This window comes from Anomaloglossus baeobatrachus, chromosome 4, assembly GCF_048569485.1.
Source record: "Anomaloglossus baeobatrachus isolate aAnoBae1 chromosome 4, aAnoBae1.hap1, whole genome shotgun sequence".
NCBI classification, from domain to species: Eukaryota; Metazoa; Chordata; class Amphibia; order Anura; family Aromobatidae; genus Anomaloglossus; species Anomaloglossus baeobatrachus.
Window position 1 is genome coordinate 4,629,061 of NC_134356.1, and position 15,691 is coordinate 4,644,751.

A 15,691-nucleotide genomic window follows, 5' to 3' on the forward strand; every position below is an offset into this window, starting at 1 on the left:
TACTGTGTGCGGATTCTTGTCTGATCTGTCTCTACATAAGATTCACCACTAGGGGGAGCTCTCTGCATACAGAGATACACAAGATCCTGTCTGCAGTCACCACTAGGGGGAGCTCCCTGTATACAGAGATACATAAGATCCTGTCTGCAGCCACCACTAGGGGGAGCTCCCTGTATACAGAGATACATAAGATCCTGTCTGCAGCCACCACTAGGGGGAGCTCCCTGTATACAGAGATACATCATAAGATCCTGTCTGCAGCCACCACTAGGGGGAGCTCTTATGGTCAGGAGACTGTAAAAGATCCTGCAAAAATCCCATAAAAATGGTAGTAGATAATGCACGAGTAGTTGGAAACTTAGCTGGCTGCAATCCCCTGACTACACAAACACAACTAGAAGTAGCGGTGGAGCGTTCCGAACAAACCTAGACGTCTCGTCACCGCCGGAGAACTAACTAACCGCAAAGATGAAATTAGAAATCCTGACTTGCCTCAGAACAGCCCTAAAGGAAAGTCAAAGCCCCAACATAACGGTGATGTAAGAAAAAAAAAAACCACACAGATGGAAAGTATAGGATTAAGCAAAGTGAGGCCCTGCTAGCTAGATATAAAAGGATAGGATAGATTGCTGGTTGCAGCCAGTAAAAACTCTGAATAATACCAACACCTGTGTGAAGATGTAATTTACCCTCTCACTGTATATGCTGTGATACTATGTCATGATATGTATATTTCCCTGGTTGTATTAGTTGTAATTCATGTATTTCCTTGGGGGAGCTACTGGTCTCAATGTGTCTCTCTCATACAATTGTAGTCTTGGCATCTAATGTGATTATGTAAATAGCCTGTCCTCTTCTATCCAGAGTTGTGTATCCAGTCTGTAATTGCATTGGCCAGTGAAGGAATAGTCATTGTGCTGCACAGCAGGGGATTCCTTCATCTACTGTGGCTGGCAGACATATCGGAGCCCTGTGATGGACCAAGCCATTGATGATAGGATGTGTGACCCCTACCCCCTGAACAAACATGGTGGGCTGGTCAAGGAGCACAGACAATGCATTTCCCTTTTTGTAACTTGAGAGTGAGCTGGAACTAAAGAGAGGAAGGAGCTCCAGCCTGGGTGGCTGTGGACACGGACGGAGCTAGGCCTGTGTGGCGGCCCGTGGGATTGTGTGGAACTCTTTGGACTACTGTAAGGACGATTGCTTTGTTATCCGGTCCGAGGATTGTCGGGAAGGGCCCCCGAATCTGTTTTACGTGGACTTATCGTGTGCTGTTCCAGTGTTCTTGTGAATAAACCTGTTGGATCGTCCCTCGGCCTCGTCCATCCTTTGCTCTGTTGTACACTCCCGTCACAACCTGATAATCAAAATTCCCTTAAGATCACACGATCTTCCTCTCACTGTATCAGGAACTCTTGTGCATATACATTTAAATAGAAATAATCTTTTCTATTATATTTGTTTTAACTACAAAAACACATGAGATACAAAACTCCAGATCAGACAGGGAGCAAAACTCCCTTGCTGGGAATAAATAGTCCTCCAAAAATAGTGCAGGAAGAGCTCTTATTCACATGCAAGAAACAAAAGATAATCTCAAACACAGATTTAGAAAAGACACAGATTAAGCACAAATGCCCTTCAGTGCAAATTCAGCCTTTAACCAAGACCAGACTAAGAGAAAAAAAACCCTCACAAGGAAAAAACACTGAGCTTGCACAATTCCCATAAACTGCAAACAAAAGGACAGTAATATGTATGAGAACTAATTCAATCTCTGGAAGAAAAAACAAAAATACTTGTCAGACAGCTGCAGACTCAGGATGACATGGAAACAAAACCGATGCAAAGGAACAAAAAAAAAACGCTGTAGAAATCATCATTCCTGGAAAATCCAAAAAGGCGCTGAAAAAAGGCAAAACAAAAGCCTAAAGGTTGGAGGGCAAAATTCAAGACATCTTCACATGGAGCAGAAACAATTATCACCGGCAAAGGCTAGACAGAGACTGCCTTCCTGTATTCCCCCCAGGCTGGACTTTATAGGATTCCTGAAACAGCAATCATCTCCAACACCTGTCTGAGCGACAGATGGAGAATCAGACTCACTACCCACCAGAGGGAGCCCAGAAACACACTTGGGAACAGCACCATCCCTGATGATATTCACAACAGTACCTCCCCCCCTCTTGAGGAGGGGTCACCAAACCCTCACCAGAGCCACCAGGCCTCTCAGGATGGACATGATTGAAGGCACTAATCAATCTGTCAGCATGAATGTCCAAAGCGAATACCCAAGAATTGTCCTCCTGGCCATAACCTTTCCACTTAACAAGGTACTGAAGCCTCTGTCTATTAAGGCGGGAATCTAAAATGTTCTCCCCTTCATACTCCAGATCCCCCTCTAGAAACACTGGGGCAGGGGGTGCAGCAGTAGGAACTGCTGTTTCCACATGTCTCTTCAACGACTTGTGAAAAACATTGGCTCTCCCCGAATCCTTTAGGATTCACAAAAGAAAAGATGGGATAAAATGATTTCCAAAAATTTTTAAGAACCAATAAATCTTTGCTTGAATTTAGGAGAAGAAACCCTCATAGAAATATTTTTAGAGGAAAGCCAACCATGTCCCCCACTTTTAAACCGGGACGCACAGTCCTACGCCGGTTGGCAAATCTTTGAGCATTCTCCTGGGACAAAACCAAAACAATTTGTCCATTACTTGAGCCCAAATCTGTTTCATTCTGTTGACCACAGTGTCCACTCCCGGATAGGCTGAAGCCTCAACCTGCCCAGAAGAGAACCTAGGATGAAACCCAAAATTACAGAAAAAAGGAGACCTCAAAGTAGCAGAGCTTGCCCTATTATTAGGAGCAAACTCTGCCAATGGCAAAAATGAAACCCAGTCATCCTGATCTGCAGATACAAAACACCTCACATAGGTTGCCATGGTCTGGTTTGCCCTCTCGGTCTGACCATTGGTCTTAGGATGAAAAGCAGAAGAGAAGGACAACTCAATTCCCAATTTGGAACAAAATGCCCTCCAAAATCTAGACACAAACTGAACCCCTCTATCCGACACAATGTTCTCAGGAGTCCCATGGAGATGAATCACATGATGAAAAAACAAGGGCACCAACTCTGATGGAGACGGCAACTTAGGCAATGGTACCAAAATGGACCATCTTAGAGAATCTATCACAAATAACCCAAATTACCGTCATACTCTGAGAGACAGGAAGATCCGAAATAAAATCCATAGCGACATGAGTCCAAGGTCTCTTAGGTACAGGCAATAACAACCCACTAGAACGTGAACAACAAGGCTTGGATCTGGAACAAACCCCACAAGATTGCACAAAACTCCTGACATCCCGAGATCAAGAAGGCCACCAAAAAGACCTACTCACATATCCCTAGTACCAAAAATCCCAGGATGACCAGCGAAGACCGAGCAATGAATCTCGGACAAAACTCTAGTCTTCCATTGATCACGAACATAAAGCTTCCCCACAGGACATCTCTCAGGATCTCTGAAGTGCTAACCTCAAATCGGGTGGAATGGCAGAGAGGACCACACCTTAATTCAGGATGGTAGATGGCTCCGCAAGATCCATAGAATCAGCCAAGAAACATCTAGAGAGGGCATCGGCTTTAATATTCTTGGGGCCCGGAAGAAAAGAGACCACAAAATCAAAACGCGTAAAAAGATAGAGCCCATCTGGCCTGTCTAGGATTCAGTCTCCTGGCAGATGCAAGATCGGTCAGATTCTTATGATCGGTGAGCACCACAACTTGATGTCTCGCCTCCTCCAACCAATGTCTTCATTCTTCAAAAGCCCACTTCATTGCCAATAATTCCTGATTCCCCACATCATAGTTTCGTTCGGATGGAGAAAAGTTCTAAGAGAAGAAGGCACAAGGCTTCAGTTTGGAAGTTACAGGATCTCTTTGAGACAAAACCGCTCCTGCTCCAATCTCTGAGGCATCTATCTCCACCTGAAACAGAAGAGAAACATCAGGTTTCTGCAGGACTGGGGCAGAAGGGAACCTCTTTTTAAGCACTTGGAAGGCCATAATGGCCTCTGAAGTCCAATTCTCAGCATCAGCTCCTTTTTGGTGAAATCAGTCAAAGGCTTAACCACACTCGAGAAATTGCCTATAACTTTACGGTAGAAACTGGCAAAACCCCAAAATTTCTGAAGGGATTTCAAAGAGGTCGGTTGAACCCAGTCATGAATGGCCTGAACCTTGACCGGATCCATCTCGATAGAAGCCGGGGACCAAATAAACCCCAAAAAGGAAATTTCCTGCATGCCAAAGAGACTTTTGACCCATTAACGTACAATGAATGTTCTTTAAGTATCTGAAAAACAGTCCAAACTTGCTCAACATCAGATCCAGTCTCATCAAACACATGAAGAAAATCTGACAAATATTCAGGTTCATCACGCAGCGGGGGGGACATAGACAACACAGAGAGGTCATTATGTACACACGGACAACCCCAAATAACCACAGACCAGGATCTCCAATCTAGAACTGGATTATGGGGCTGCAGCCAAGAGAATCCCAGCACCAAAATATCCTGCAAGTTGTGTAGTACCAAAAATTTACAATTCTGTTAAGCTGGCGCAACCCTCATAGTCACCTGGGTCCAAAACTGGGGCTTATTCTCAGGTAGGGAGTAGCATCAATGCTCCTCAAAGGAATAGGAGTCTGTAAAGGCACCATAGGAAAACCACAACCCTTAGCAAATCCAAAATCCATGAAGTTCAGGGCGGCTCCTGAATCAAGAAAGGCCATAGCCGAAAACGAGGATAAAGAGCAAATCAAAGAGACTAAAGAAATTTAGGTTGCACAGTCCCTACAGTAAATGAACGAGCAAATCTCTCATCCCGTTTAGGGCAGACAGAGATAGTGTGAGACACGTCTCCACAATAGAAACACAACTAGTTCTTCCGTCTAAACCCTGCCGCTCAGCATTAGAGAGGACCCTATCACACTGCATAGGCTCCGAAGACTGTTCATTAACCAATACATCAGCTTGTAAAGTTTTACTCTCGCACAGACGTCTATCAATCTGGATGGCCAACGTCATGGACTCATTGAGACCAGAAAGAGTAGGGAATCCCACAATAACATCCTTCACTACATCCGCGAGACCCTTCCTAAAGAGTGCCGCAAGAGCATCATCATTCCACCTAGTGAGGACCACCCACTTTCTAAACTTCTGCCAAAATAATTCAGCTGAATCCTGACCCTGGGACAAAGCCAACAAGGCTTTCTCAGCTTGATCAATCACATTGGGGTCATCATACAACAATCCCAGGGCCTGAAACAAGGAATCCACATTATCAAGAGCAGGATCTCCAGGAACCAAAGAAAAAGCCCAGTCCTGAGGATCACCGCTGAACAAGGAGATGGCAATCCTAACCTGCTGCATGGGGCTCCCTGAGGACTTAGGTCTCAAGACAAAAACAATTTACAATTATTTTTAAAATTCAAAAATGTAGCTCTGTCCCCCGAGAACAATTCAGGAATAGGGATTTTAGATTCTAACACAGGACTCTGAGTAAGATAAGCCGATATTCCCTGAACCTCAGAAGCAAGATGACTAACACGATCAGCTAACTGAGTAATATCCATGATAACAGAAGATCTCCTACGTGACCCAGAGAAAAAGAGGAAAAATAAACAGAATACCTATTCTTCTGTGGCAGGTGATACTGTTATGGTCAGGAAACCGCAAAAATAGCTACAAAAATCCCATGAAAAATTATGAAAGATAATGCACAAGAGTAGATGGAAACTTAGGTAGCTGCAATCCCCTGACTACAGAAACACAACTAGAAGTAGCAGTGGAACATTCCTAACCAACCTAGACGCCTCGCCACCACCGGAGAACTAACTAACCTCAAAGATGGAATGAGGACTCCTGACTTGCCTCAGAGCAGCCCCAAAGGAAAGTCAAAGCCCCCAACATATCACAATGGCGATGTAAGGAAAAACAACACACAAATGGAAAGTATGGGGTTAAGCAAAGTGAGGCCCTGCTAGCTAGATTCAAAAGTATAGGATAGATTACTGGTTGCAGCCAGCAAAAACCCAGAAAAAATACCACTACCTGATAATAAACAATATTCCCTGAAAGATCACACGATCTTCCTCCCACTATATCAGGAACTCTTGTGCATAGACATTTAAATGGAAAAAGAAAATGTAATAGAAAATCTTAACTACAAAAAGCACATGAGATACAAAAATACAAAACTCCTGATCAAACAGGGAGTAACAACTCACTTTCTTGCTGGGAATAAATCGCTCTCCAAAAATGGTGCAAGAAAAGCACATTCACCAGCAAGAAACAAAAGATAATATTCTCAAACAGAGGTTCAGGAAAAGCCATAAATCAAGCAGGAAAGCCCTTCAGTGCAAATTTAGCCCCAACCAAACCCAGACCAAGAGAGCAAAATACTTATCAGGCATTGCTACAGACTCAGGATGACATGGGAACAGTACTGATAAAAAGAAACGAAAAACCACTGTTAAAAGCATTCCTGGAAAATCCAAAAAAGGCTCAAAAGGTAAAATAAAAACCTGAAGAGGCAGGGCAAAGCCCAAAGGCTGGAGGACAAGGATTCAGGACATCTTCCCATGAGATAAAAAAATGATCACCGGCAAAGGTTAGACAGAGACTGATTTCTTTTATACCACCAAGCTGGACTCAATGGGCTACTTGAAATAGCAATCATCTTCTACACCTGTCTGAGTGACAGATGCAGAATCAGACTCACTATCAGCACTAGCCAACAGCGGGAGTCCAGAAACACTCCCAGGGACAGCACCATCTCTGATGGAATTCACAACACATAAGATTCTGTCTGCAGCCTCCACTAGGGAAAGCTCTCTGTATACATAGATACATGATAAGATCCTGTCTGCAGTCACCACTAGGGGGAGCTCCCTGTATACAGAGATACATGATAAGATTCTCTCTGCAGCCACCACTAGGGGGAGCTCCCTGTATACAGAGATACATAATAAGATCCTGTCTGCAGCCACCACTAGGGGGAGCTCCCTGTATACAGAGATACATGATAAGATCCTGTCTGCAGCCACCACTAGGGGGAGCTCCCTGTATACAGAGATACATGATAAGATCCTGTCTGCAGCCACCACTAGGGGGAGCTCCCTGTATACAGAGATACATGATAAGATCCTGTCTGCAGCCACCACTAGGGGGAGCTCCCTATATACAGAGATACATGATAAGATCCTGTCTGCAGCCACCACTAGGGGGAGCTCCCTGTATACAGAGATGCATGATAAGATCCTGTCTGCAGCCACCACTAGGGGGAGCTCCCTGTATACAGAGATACATGATAAGACCCTGTCTGCAGTCACCACTAGGGGGAGATCCCTGTATACAGAGATACATGATAAGATCCTGTCTGCAGCCACCACTAGGGGGAGCTCCCTGTATACAGAGATACATGATAAGATCCTGTCTGCAGTCACCACTAGGGGGAGCTCCCTGTATACAGAGATACATGATAAGATCTTGTCTGCAGCCACCACTAGGGGGAGCTCCCTGTATACAGAGATACATGATAAGATCCTGTCTGCAGCCACCACTAGGAGGAGCTCCCTGTATACAGAGATACATGATAAGATCCTGTCTGCAGCCACCACTAGAGGGAGCTCCCTGTATACAGAGATACATGATAAGATCCTGTCTGCAGTCACCACTAGGGGGAGATCCCTGTATACAGAGATACATGATAAGATCCTGTCTGCAGCCACCACTAGGGGGAGCTCCCTGTATACAGAGATACATGATAAGATCCTGTCTCCAGCCACCACTAGGGGGAGCTCCCTGTATACAGAGATACATGATAAGATCCTGTGTGCAGCCACCACTAGGGGGAGCTCCCTGTATACAGAGATACATGATAAGATCCTGTCTGCAGTCACCACTAGGGGGAGCTCCCTGTATACAGAGATACATGATAAGATCCTGTCTGCAGTCACCACTAGGGGGAGCTCCCTGTATACAGAGATACATGATAAGATCCTGTCTGCAGCCACCACTAGGGGGAGCTCCCTGTATACAGAGATACATGATAAGATCCTTTGTGCAGCCACCACTAGGGGGAGCTCCCTGTATACAGAGACACATGATAAGATCCTGTCTGCAGTCACCACTAGGGGGAGCTCCCTGTATACAGAGATACATGATAAGATCCTGTCTGCAGTCACCACTAGGGGGAGCTCCCTGTATAAAGAGATACATGATAAGATCCTGTCTGCAGTCACCACTAGGGGGAGCTCCCTGTATACAGAGATACATGATAAGATCCTGTCTGCAGTCACCACTAAGGGGAGCTCCCTGTATACAGAGATACATGATAAGATCCTGTCTCCAGCCACCACTAGGGGGAGCTCCCTGTATACAGAGACACATGATAAGATCCTGTCTGCAGTCACCACTAGGGGAAGCTCCCTGTATACAGAGATACATGATAAGAACCTGTCTGCAGTCACCACTAGGGGGAGCTCCCTGTATACAGAGATACATGATAAGATCCTGTCTGTAGCCAACACTAGGGGGAGCTCCCTGTATACAGAGATACATGATAAGAACCTGTCTGCAGTCATCACTAGGGGGAGCTCCCTGTATACAGAGATACATGATAAGATTCTGTCTGCAGCCACCACTAGGGGGAGCTCCCTGTATACAGAGATACATGATAAGATTCTGTCTGCAGCCACCACTAGGGGGAGCTCCCTGTATACAGAGATACATGGTAAGATTCTGTCTGCAGCCACCACTAGAGGGAGCTCCCTGTATACAGAGATACATGATAAGATTCTGTCTGCAGCCACCACTAGGGGGAGCTCCCTGTATACAGAGATACATGGTAAGATTCTGTCTGCAGCCACCACTAGGGGGAGCTCCCTGTATACAGAGATACATGATAAGATCCTGTCTGCAGCCACCACTAGGGGGAGCTCCCTGTATACAGAGATACATGATAAGATCCTGTCTGTAGCCAACACTAGGGGGAGCTCCCTGTATACAGAGATACATGTTAAGATCCTGGCTGCAGCCACCACTAGGGGGAGCTCCCTGTATACAGAGATACATGATAAGATCCTGTCTGCAGTCACCACTAGGGGGAGCTCCCTGTATACAGAGATACATGATAAGATCCTGTCTGCAGCCACCACTAGGGGGAGCTCCCTGTATATAGATACATGATAAGATCCTGTCTGCAGCTACCACTAGGGGGAGCTCCCTGTATACAGAGATACATGATAAGATCCTGTCTGCAGCCACCACTAGGAGGAGCTCCCTGTGTACAGAGATCCATGATAAGATCCTGTCTGCAGTCACCACTAGGGGGAGCTCCCTGTATACAGAGATCCATGATAAGATCCTGTCTGCAGCCACCACTAGGGGGAGCTCCCTGTATACAGAGATACATGATAAGATCCTGTCTGCAGTCACCACTAGGGGGAGCTCTCTGTATACAGAGATACATGATAAGATTCTGTCTGCAGCCACCACTAGGGGGAGCTCCCTGTATACAGAGATACATGATAAGATCCTGTCTGCAGTCACCACTAGGGGGAGCTCCCTGTATACAGAGATACATGATAAGATCCTGTCTGCAGCCACCACTAGGGGGAGCTCCCTGTATATAAAGATACATGATAAGATCCTGTCTGCAGCCACCACTAGGGGGAGCTCCCTGTATACAGAGATACATGATAAGATCCTGTCTGCAGCCACCACTAGGGGGAGCTCCCTGTATACAGAGATACATGATAAGATTCTGTCTGCAGCCACCACTAGGGGGAGCTCCCTGTATACAGAGATACATAAGATTCTGTCTGCAGCCACCACTAGGAGGAGCTCCCTGTATACAGAGATACATGATAAGATCCTGTCTGCAGTCACCACTAGGGGGAGCTCCCTGTATACAGAGATACATGATAAGATCCTGTCTGCAGCCTCCACTAGGGGGAGCTCCCTGTATACAGAGATACATAAGATCCTGTCTGCAGCCACCACTAGGGGGAGCTCCCTGTATACAGAGATACATGATAAGATCCTGTCTGCAGCCACCACTAGGGGGAGCTCCCTGTATACAGAGATACATGATAAGATCCTGTCTGCAGCCTCCACTAGGGGGAGCTCCCTGTATACAGAGATACATGATAAGATCCTGTCTGCACCTACCACTAGGAGGAGCTCCCTGTATACAGAGATACATGATAAGATCCTGTCTGTAGACACCACTAAGGGGAGCTCCCTGTATACAGAGATACATGATAAGATCCTATCTGCAGCCACCACTAGGGGGAGCTCCCTGTATACAGAGATACATGATAAGATCCTGTCTGCAGCCACCACTAGGAGGAGCTCCCTGTATACAGAGATTCATGATAAGATCCTGTCTGCAGCCTCCACTAGGGGGAGCTCCCTGTATACAGAGATACATGATAAGATCCTGTCTGCAGCCACCACTAGGGGGAGCTCCCTGTATACAGAGATACATGATAAGATTCTGTCTGCAGTCACCACTAGGGGGAGCTCCCTGTATACAGAGATACATGATAAGATCCTGTCTGCAGCCACCACTAGGGGGAGCTCCCTGTATACAGAGATACATAAGATCCTGTCTGTAGCCAACACTAGGGGGAGCTCACTGTATACAGAGATACATGTTAAGATCCTGTCTGCAGCCACCACTAGGGGGAGCTCACTGTATACAGAGATACATGATAAGATCCTGTCTGCAGCCTCCACTAGGGGGAGCTCCCTGTATACAGAGATACATAAGATCCTGTCTGCAGCCACCACTAGGGGGAGCTCCCTGTATACAGAGATACATGATAAGATCCTGTCTGCAGCCACCACTAGGGGGAGCTCCCTGTATACAGAGATACATGATAAGATCCTGTCTGCAGCCTCCACAAGGGGGAGCTCCCTGTATACAGAGATACATGATAAGATCCTGTCTGCACCTACCACTAGGAGGAGATCCCTGTATACAGAGATACATGATAAGATCCTGTCTGTAGACACCACTAGGGGGAGCTCCCTGTATACAGAGATACATGATAAGATCCTGTCTGCAGCCACCACTAGGGGGAGCTCCCTGTATACAGAGATACATGATAAGATCCTGTCTGCAGCCACCACTAGGAGGAGCTCCCTGTATACAGAGATACATGATAAGATCCTGTCTGCAGCCACCACTAGGGGGAGCTCCCTGTATACAGAGATACATGATAAGATCCTGTCTGCAGCCACCACTAGGGGGAGCTCCCTGTATACAGAGATACATGATAAGATTCTGTCTGCAGTCACCACTAGGGGGAGCTCCCTGTATACAGAGATACATGATAAGATCCTGTCTGCAGTCACCACTAGGGGGAGCTCCCTGTATACAGAGATACATGATAAGATCCTGTCTGCAGCCTCCACTAGGGGGAGCTCCCTGTATACAGAGATACATGATAAGATCCTGTCTGCAGCCACCACTAGGGGGAGCTCCCTGTATACAGAGATACATGATAAGATCCTGTCTGCAGTCACCACTAGGGGGAGCTCCCTGTATACAGAGATACATGATAAGATCCTGTCTGCAGCCTCCACTAGGGGGAGCTCCCTGTATACAGAGATACATAAGATCCTGTCTGCAGCCACCACTAGGGGGAGCTCCCTGTATACAGAGATACATGATAAGATCCTGTCTGCAGCCACCACTAGGGGGAGCTCCCTGTATACAGAGATACATGATAAGATCCTGTCTGCAGCCACCACTAGGGGGAGCTCCCTGTATACAGAGATACATAAGATCCTGTCTGCAGCCACCAGTAGGGGGAGCTCCCTGTATACAGAGATACATGATAAGATCCTGTCTGCAGCCACCACTAGGGGAGCTCCCTGTATACAGAGATCCATGATAAGATCCTGTCTGCAGCCACCACTAGGGGGAGCTCCCTGTATACAGAGATACATGATAAGATCCTGTCTGCAGCCACCACTAGGGGGAGCTCCCTGTATACAGAGATACATGATAAGATCCTGTCTGCAGCCTCCACTAGGGGGAGCTCCCTGTATACAGAGATACATGATAAGATACTGTCTGTAGACACCACTAGGGGGAGCTCCCTGTATACAGAGATACATGATAAGATCCTGTCTGCAGCCACCACTAGGGGGAGCTCCCTGTATACAGAGATACATGATAAGATCCTGTCTGCAGTCACCACTAGGGGGAGATCCCAGTATACACAGATACATGATAAGATCCTGTCTGCAGCCTCCACTAGGGGGAGCTCCCTGTATACAGAGATACATGATAAGATCCTGTCTGCAGCCACCACTAGGGGGAGCTCCCTGTATACAGAGATACATGATAAGATCCTGTCTGCAGCCACCACTAGGGGGAGCTCCCTGTATACAGAGATACATGATAAGATCCTGTCTGCAGCCACCACTAGGGGGAGCTCCCTGTATACAGAGATACATGATAAGATCCTGTCTGCTGCCACCACTAGGGGGAGCTCCCTGTATACAGAGATACATGATAAGATCCTGTCTGCAGTCACCACTAGGGGGAGATCCCTGTATACACAGATACATGATAAGATCCTATCTGCAGCCTCCACTAGGGGGAGCTCCCTGTATACAGAGATACATGATAAGATCCTGTCTGCAGTCACCACTAGGGGGAGCTCCCTGTATACAGAGATACATGATAAGATCCTGTCTGCAGCCACCACTAGGGGGAGCTCCCTGTATACAGAGATACATGATAAGATCCTGTCTGCAGCCACCACTAGGGGGAGCTCCCTGTATACAGAGATACATGATAAGATCCTGTCTGCAGCCACCACTAGGGGGAGCTCCCTGTATACAGAGATACATGATAAGATCCTGTCTGCAGCCACCACTAGGGGGAGCTCCCTGTATACAGAGATACATGATAAGATCCTGTCTGCAGCCACCACTAGGGGGAGCTCCCTGTATACAGAGATACATGATAAGATCCTGTCTGTAGCCAACACTAGGGGGAGCTCCCTGTATACAGAGGTACATGTTAAGATCCTGGCTGCAGCCACCACTAGGGGGAGCTCCCTGTATACAGAGATACATGATAAGACCCTGTCTGCAGCCACCACTAGGGGGAGCTCCCTGTATATAGATACATGATAAGATCCTGTCTGCAGCTACCACTAGGGGGAGCTCCCTGTATACAGAGATACATGATAAGATCCTGTCTGCAGCCTCCACTAGGGGGAGCTCCCTGTATACAGAGATACATGATAAGATTCTGTCTGCAGCCTCCACTAGGGGGAACTCCCTGTGTACAGAGATCCATGATAAGATCCTGTCTGCAGTCACCACTAGGGGGAGCTCCCTGTATACAGAGATACATGATAAGATCCTGTCTGCAGCCACCACTAGGGGGAGCTCCCTGTATACAGAGATACATGATAAGATCCTGTCTGCAGCCACCACTAGGAGGAGCTCCCTGTATACAGAGATACATGATAAGATCCTGTCTGCAGCCACCACTAGGGGGAGCTCCCTGTATACAGAGATACATGATAAGATCCTGTCTGCAGCCACCACTAGGGGAGCTCCCTGTATACAGAAATACATGATAAGATCCTGTCTGCAGCCACCACTAGGGGGAGCTCCCTGTATACAGAGATACATGATAAGATTCTGTCTGCAGTCACCACTAGGGGGAGCTCCCTGTATACAGAGATACATGATAAGATCCTGTCTGCAGTCACCACTAGGGGGAGCTCCCTGTATACAGAGATACATGATAAGATCCTGTCTGCAGCCTCCACTAGGGGGAGCTCCCTGTATACAGAGATACATAAGATCCTGTCTGCAGCCACCACTAGGGGGAGCTCCCTGTATACAGAGATACATGATAAGATCCTGTCTGCAGCCACCACTAGGGGGAGCTCCCTGTATACAGAGATACATGATAAGATCCTTTCTGCAGCCTCCACTAGGGGGAGCTCCCTGTATACAGAGACACATGATAAATCTTGTCTGTAGACACCACTAGGGGGAGCTCCCTGTATACAGAGATACATGATAAGATCCTGTCTGCAGCCACCACTAGGGGGAGCTCCCTGTATACAGAGATACATGATAAGATCCTGTCTGCAGCCACCACTAGGGGGAGCTCCCTGTATACAGAGATACATGATAAGATCCTGTCTGCAGCCACCACTAGGAGGAGCTCCCTGTATACAGAGATACATGATAAGATCCTTTCTGCAGCCTCCACTAGGGGGAGCTCCCTGTATACAGAGACACATGATAAGATCTTGTCTGTAGACACCACTAGGGGGAGCTCCCTGTATACAGAGATACATGATAAGATCCTGTCTGCAGCCACCACTAGGGGGAGCTCCCTGTATACAGAGACACATGATAAGATCTTGTCTGTAGACACCACTAGGGGGAGCTCCCTGTATACAGAGATACATGATAAGATCCTGTCTGCAGTCACCACTAGGGGGAGCTCCCTGTATACAGAGATACATGATAAGATCCTGTCTGCAGCCACCACTAGGGGGAGCTCCCTGTATACAGAGATACATGATAAGATCCTGTCTGCAGCCACCACTAGGGGGAGCTCCCTGTATACAGAGATACATGATAAGATCCTGTCTGCAGCCTCCACTAGGAGGAGCTCCCTGTATACAGAGATACATGATAAGATCCTGTCTGCAGCCACCACTAGGGGAGCTCCCTGTATACAGAGATACATGATAAGATCCTGTCTGCAGCCACCACTAGGGGGAGCTCCCTGTATACAGAGATACATGATAAGATCCTGTCTGCAGCCACCACTAGGGGGAGCTCCCTGTATACAGAGATACATGATAAGATCCTGTCTGCAGCCACCACTAGGGGAGCTCCCTGTATACAGAGATCCATGATAAGATCCTGTCTGCAGCCACCACTAGGGGGAGCTCCCTGTATACAGAGATACATGATAAGATCCTGTCTGCAGCCACCACTAGGGGGAGCTCCCTGTATACAGAGATACATGATAAGATCCTGTCTGCAGCTACTACTAGGGGGAGCTCCCTGTATACAGAGATACATGATAAGATTCTGTCTGCAGCCATCACTAGGGGGAGCTCCCTGTATACAGAGATACATGATAAGATCCTGTCTGCAGCCACCACTAGGGGGCGCTCCCTGTATACAGAGATCCATGATAAGATCCTGTCTGCAGCCACCACTAGGGGGAGCTCCCTGTATACAGAGATCCATGATAAGATCCTGTCTGCAGCCACCACTAGGGGGAGCTTCCTGTATACAGAGATACGTGATAAGATCCTGTCTGCAGTCACCACTAGGGGGAGCTCCCTGTATACAGAGATACATGATAAGATCCTGTCTGCAGCCTCCACTAGGGGGAGCTCCCTGTATACAGAGATACATGATAAGATCCTGTCTGTAGACACCACTAGGGGGAGCTCCCTGTATACAGAGATACATGATAAAATCCTGTCTGCAGCCACCACTAGGGGGAGCTCCCTGTATACAGAGATACATGATAAGATCCTGTCTGCAGTCACCACTAGGGGGAGATCCCTGTATACACAGATACATGATAAGATCCTGTCTGC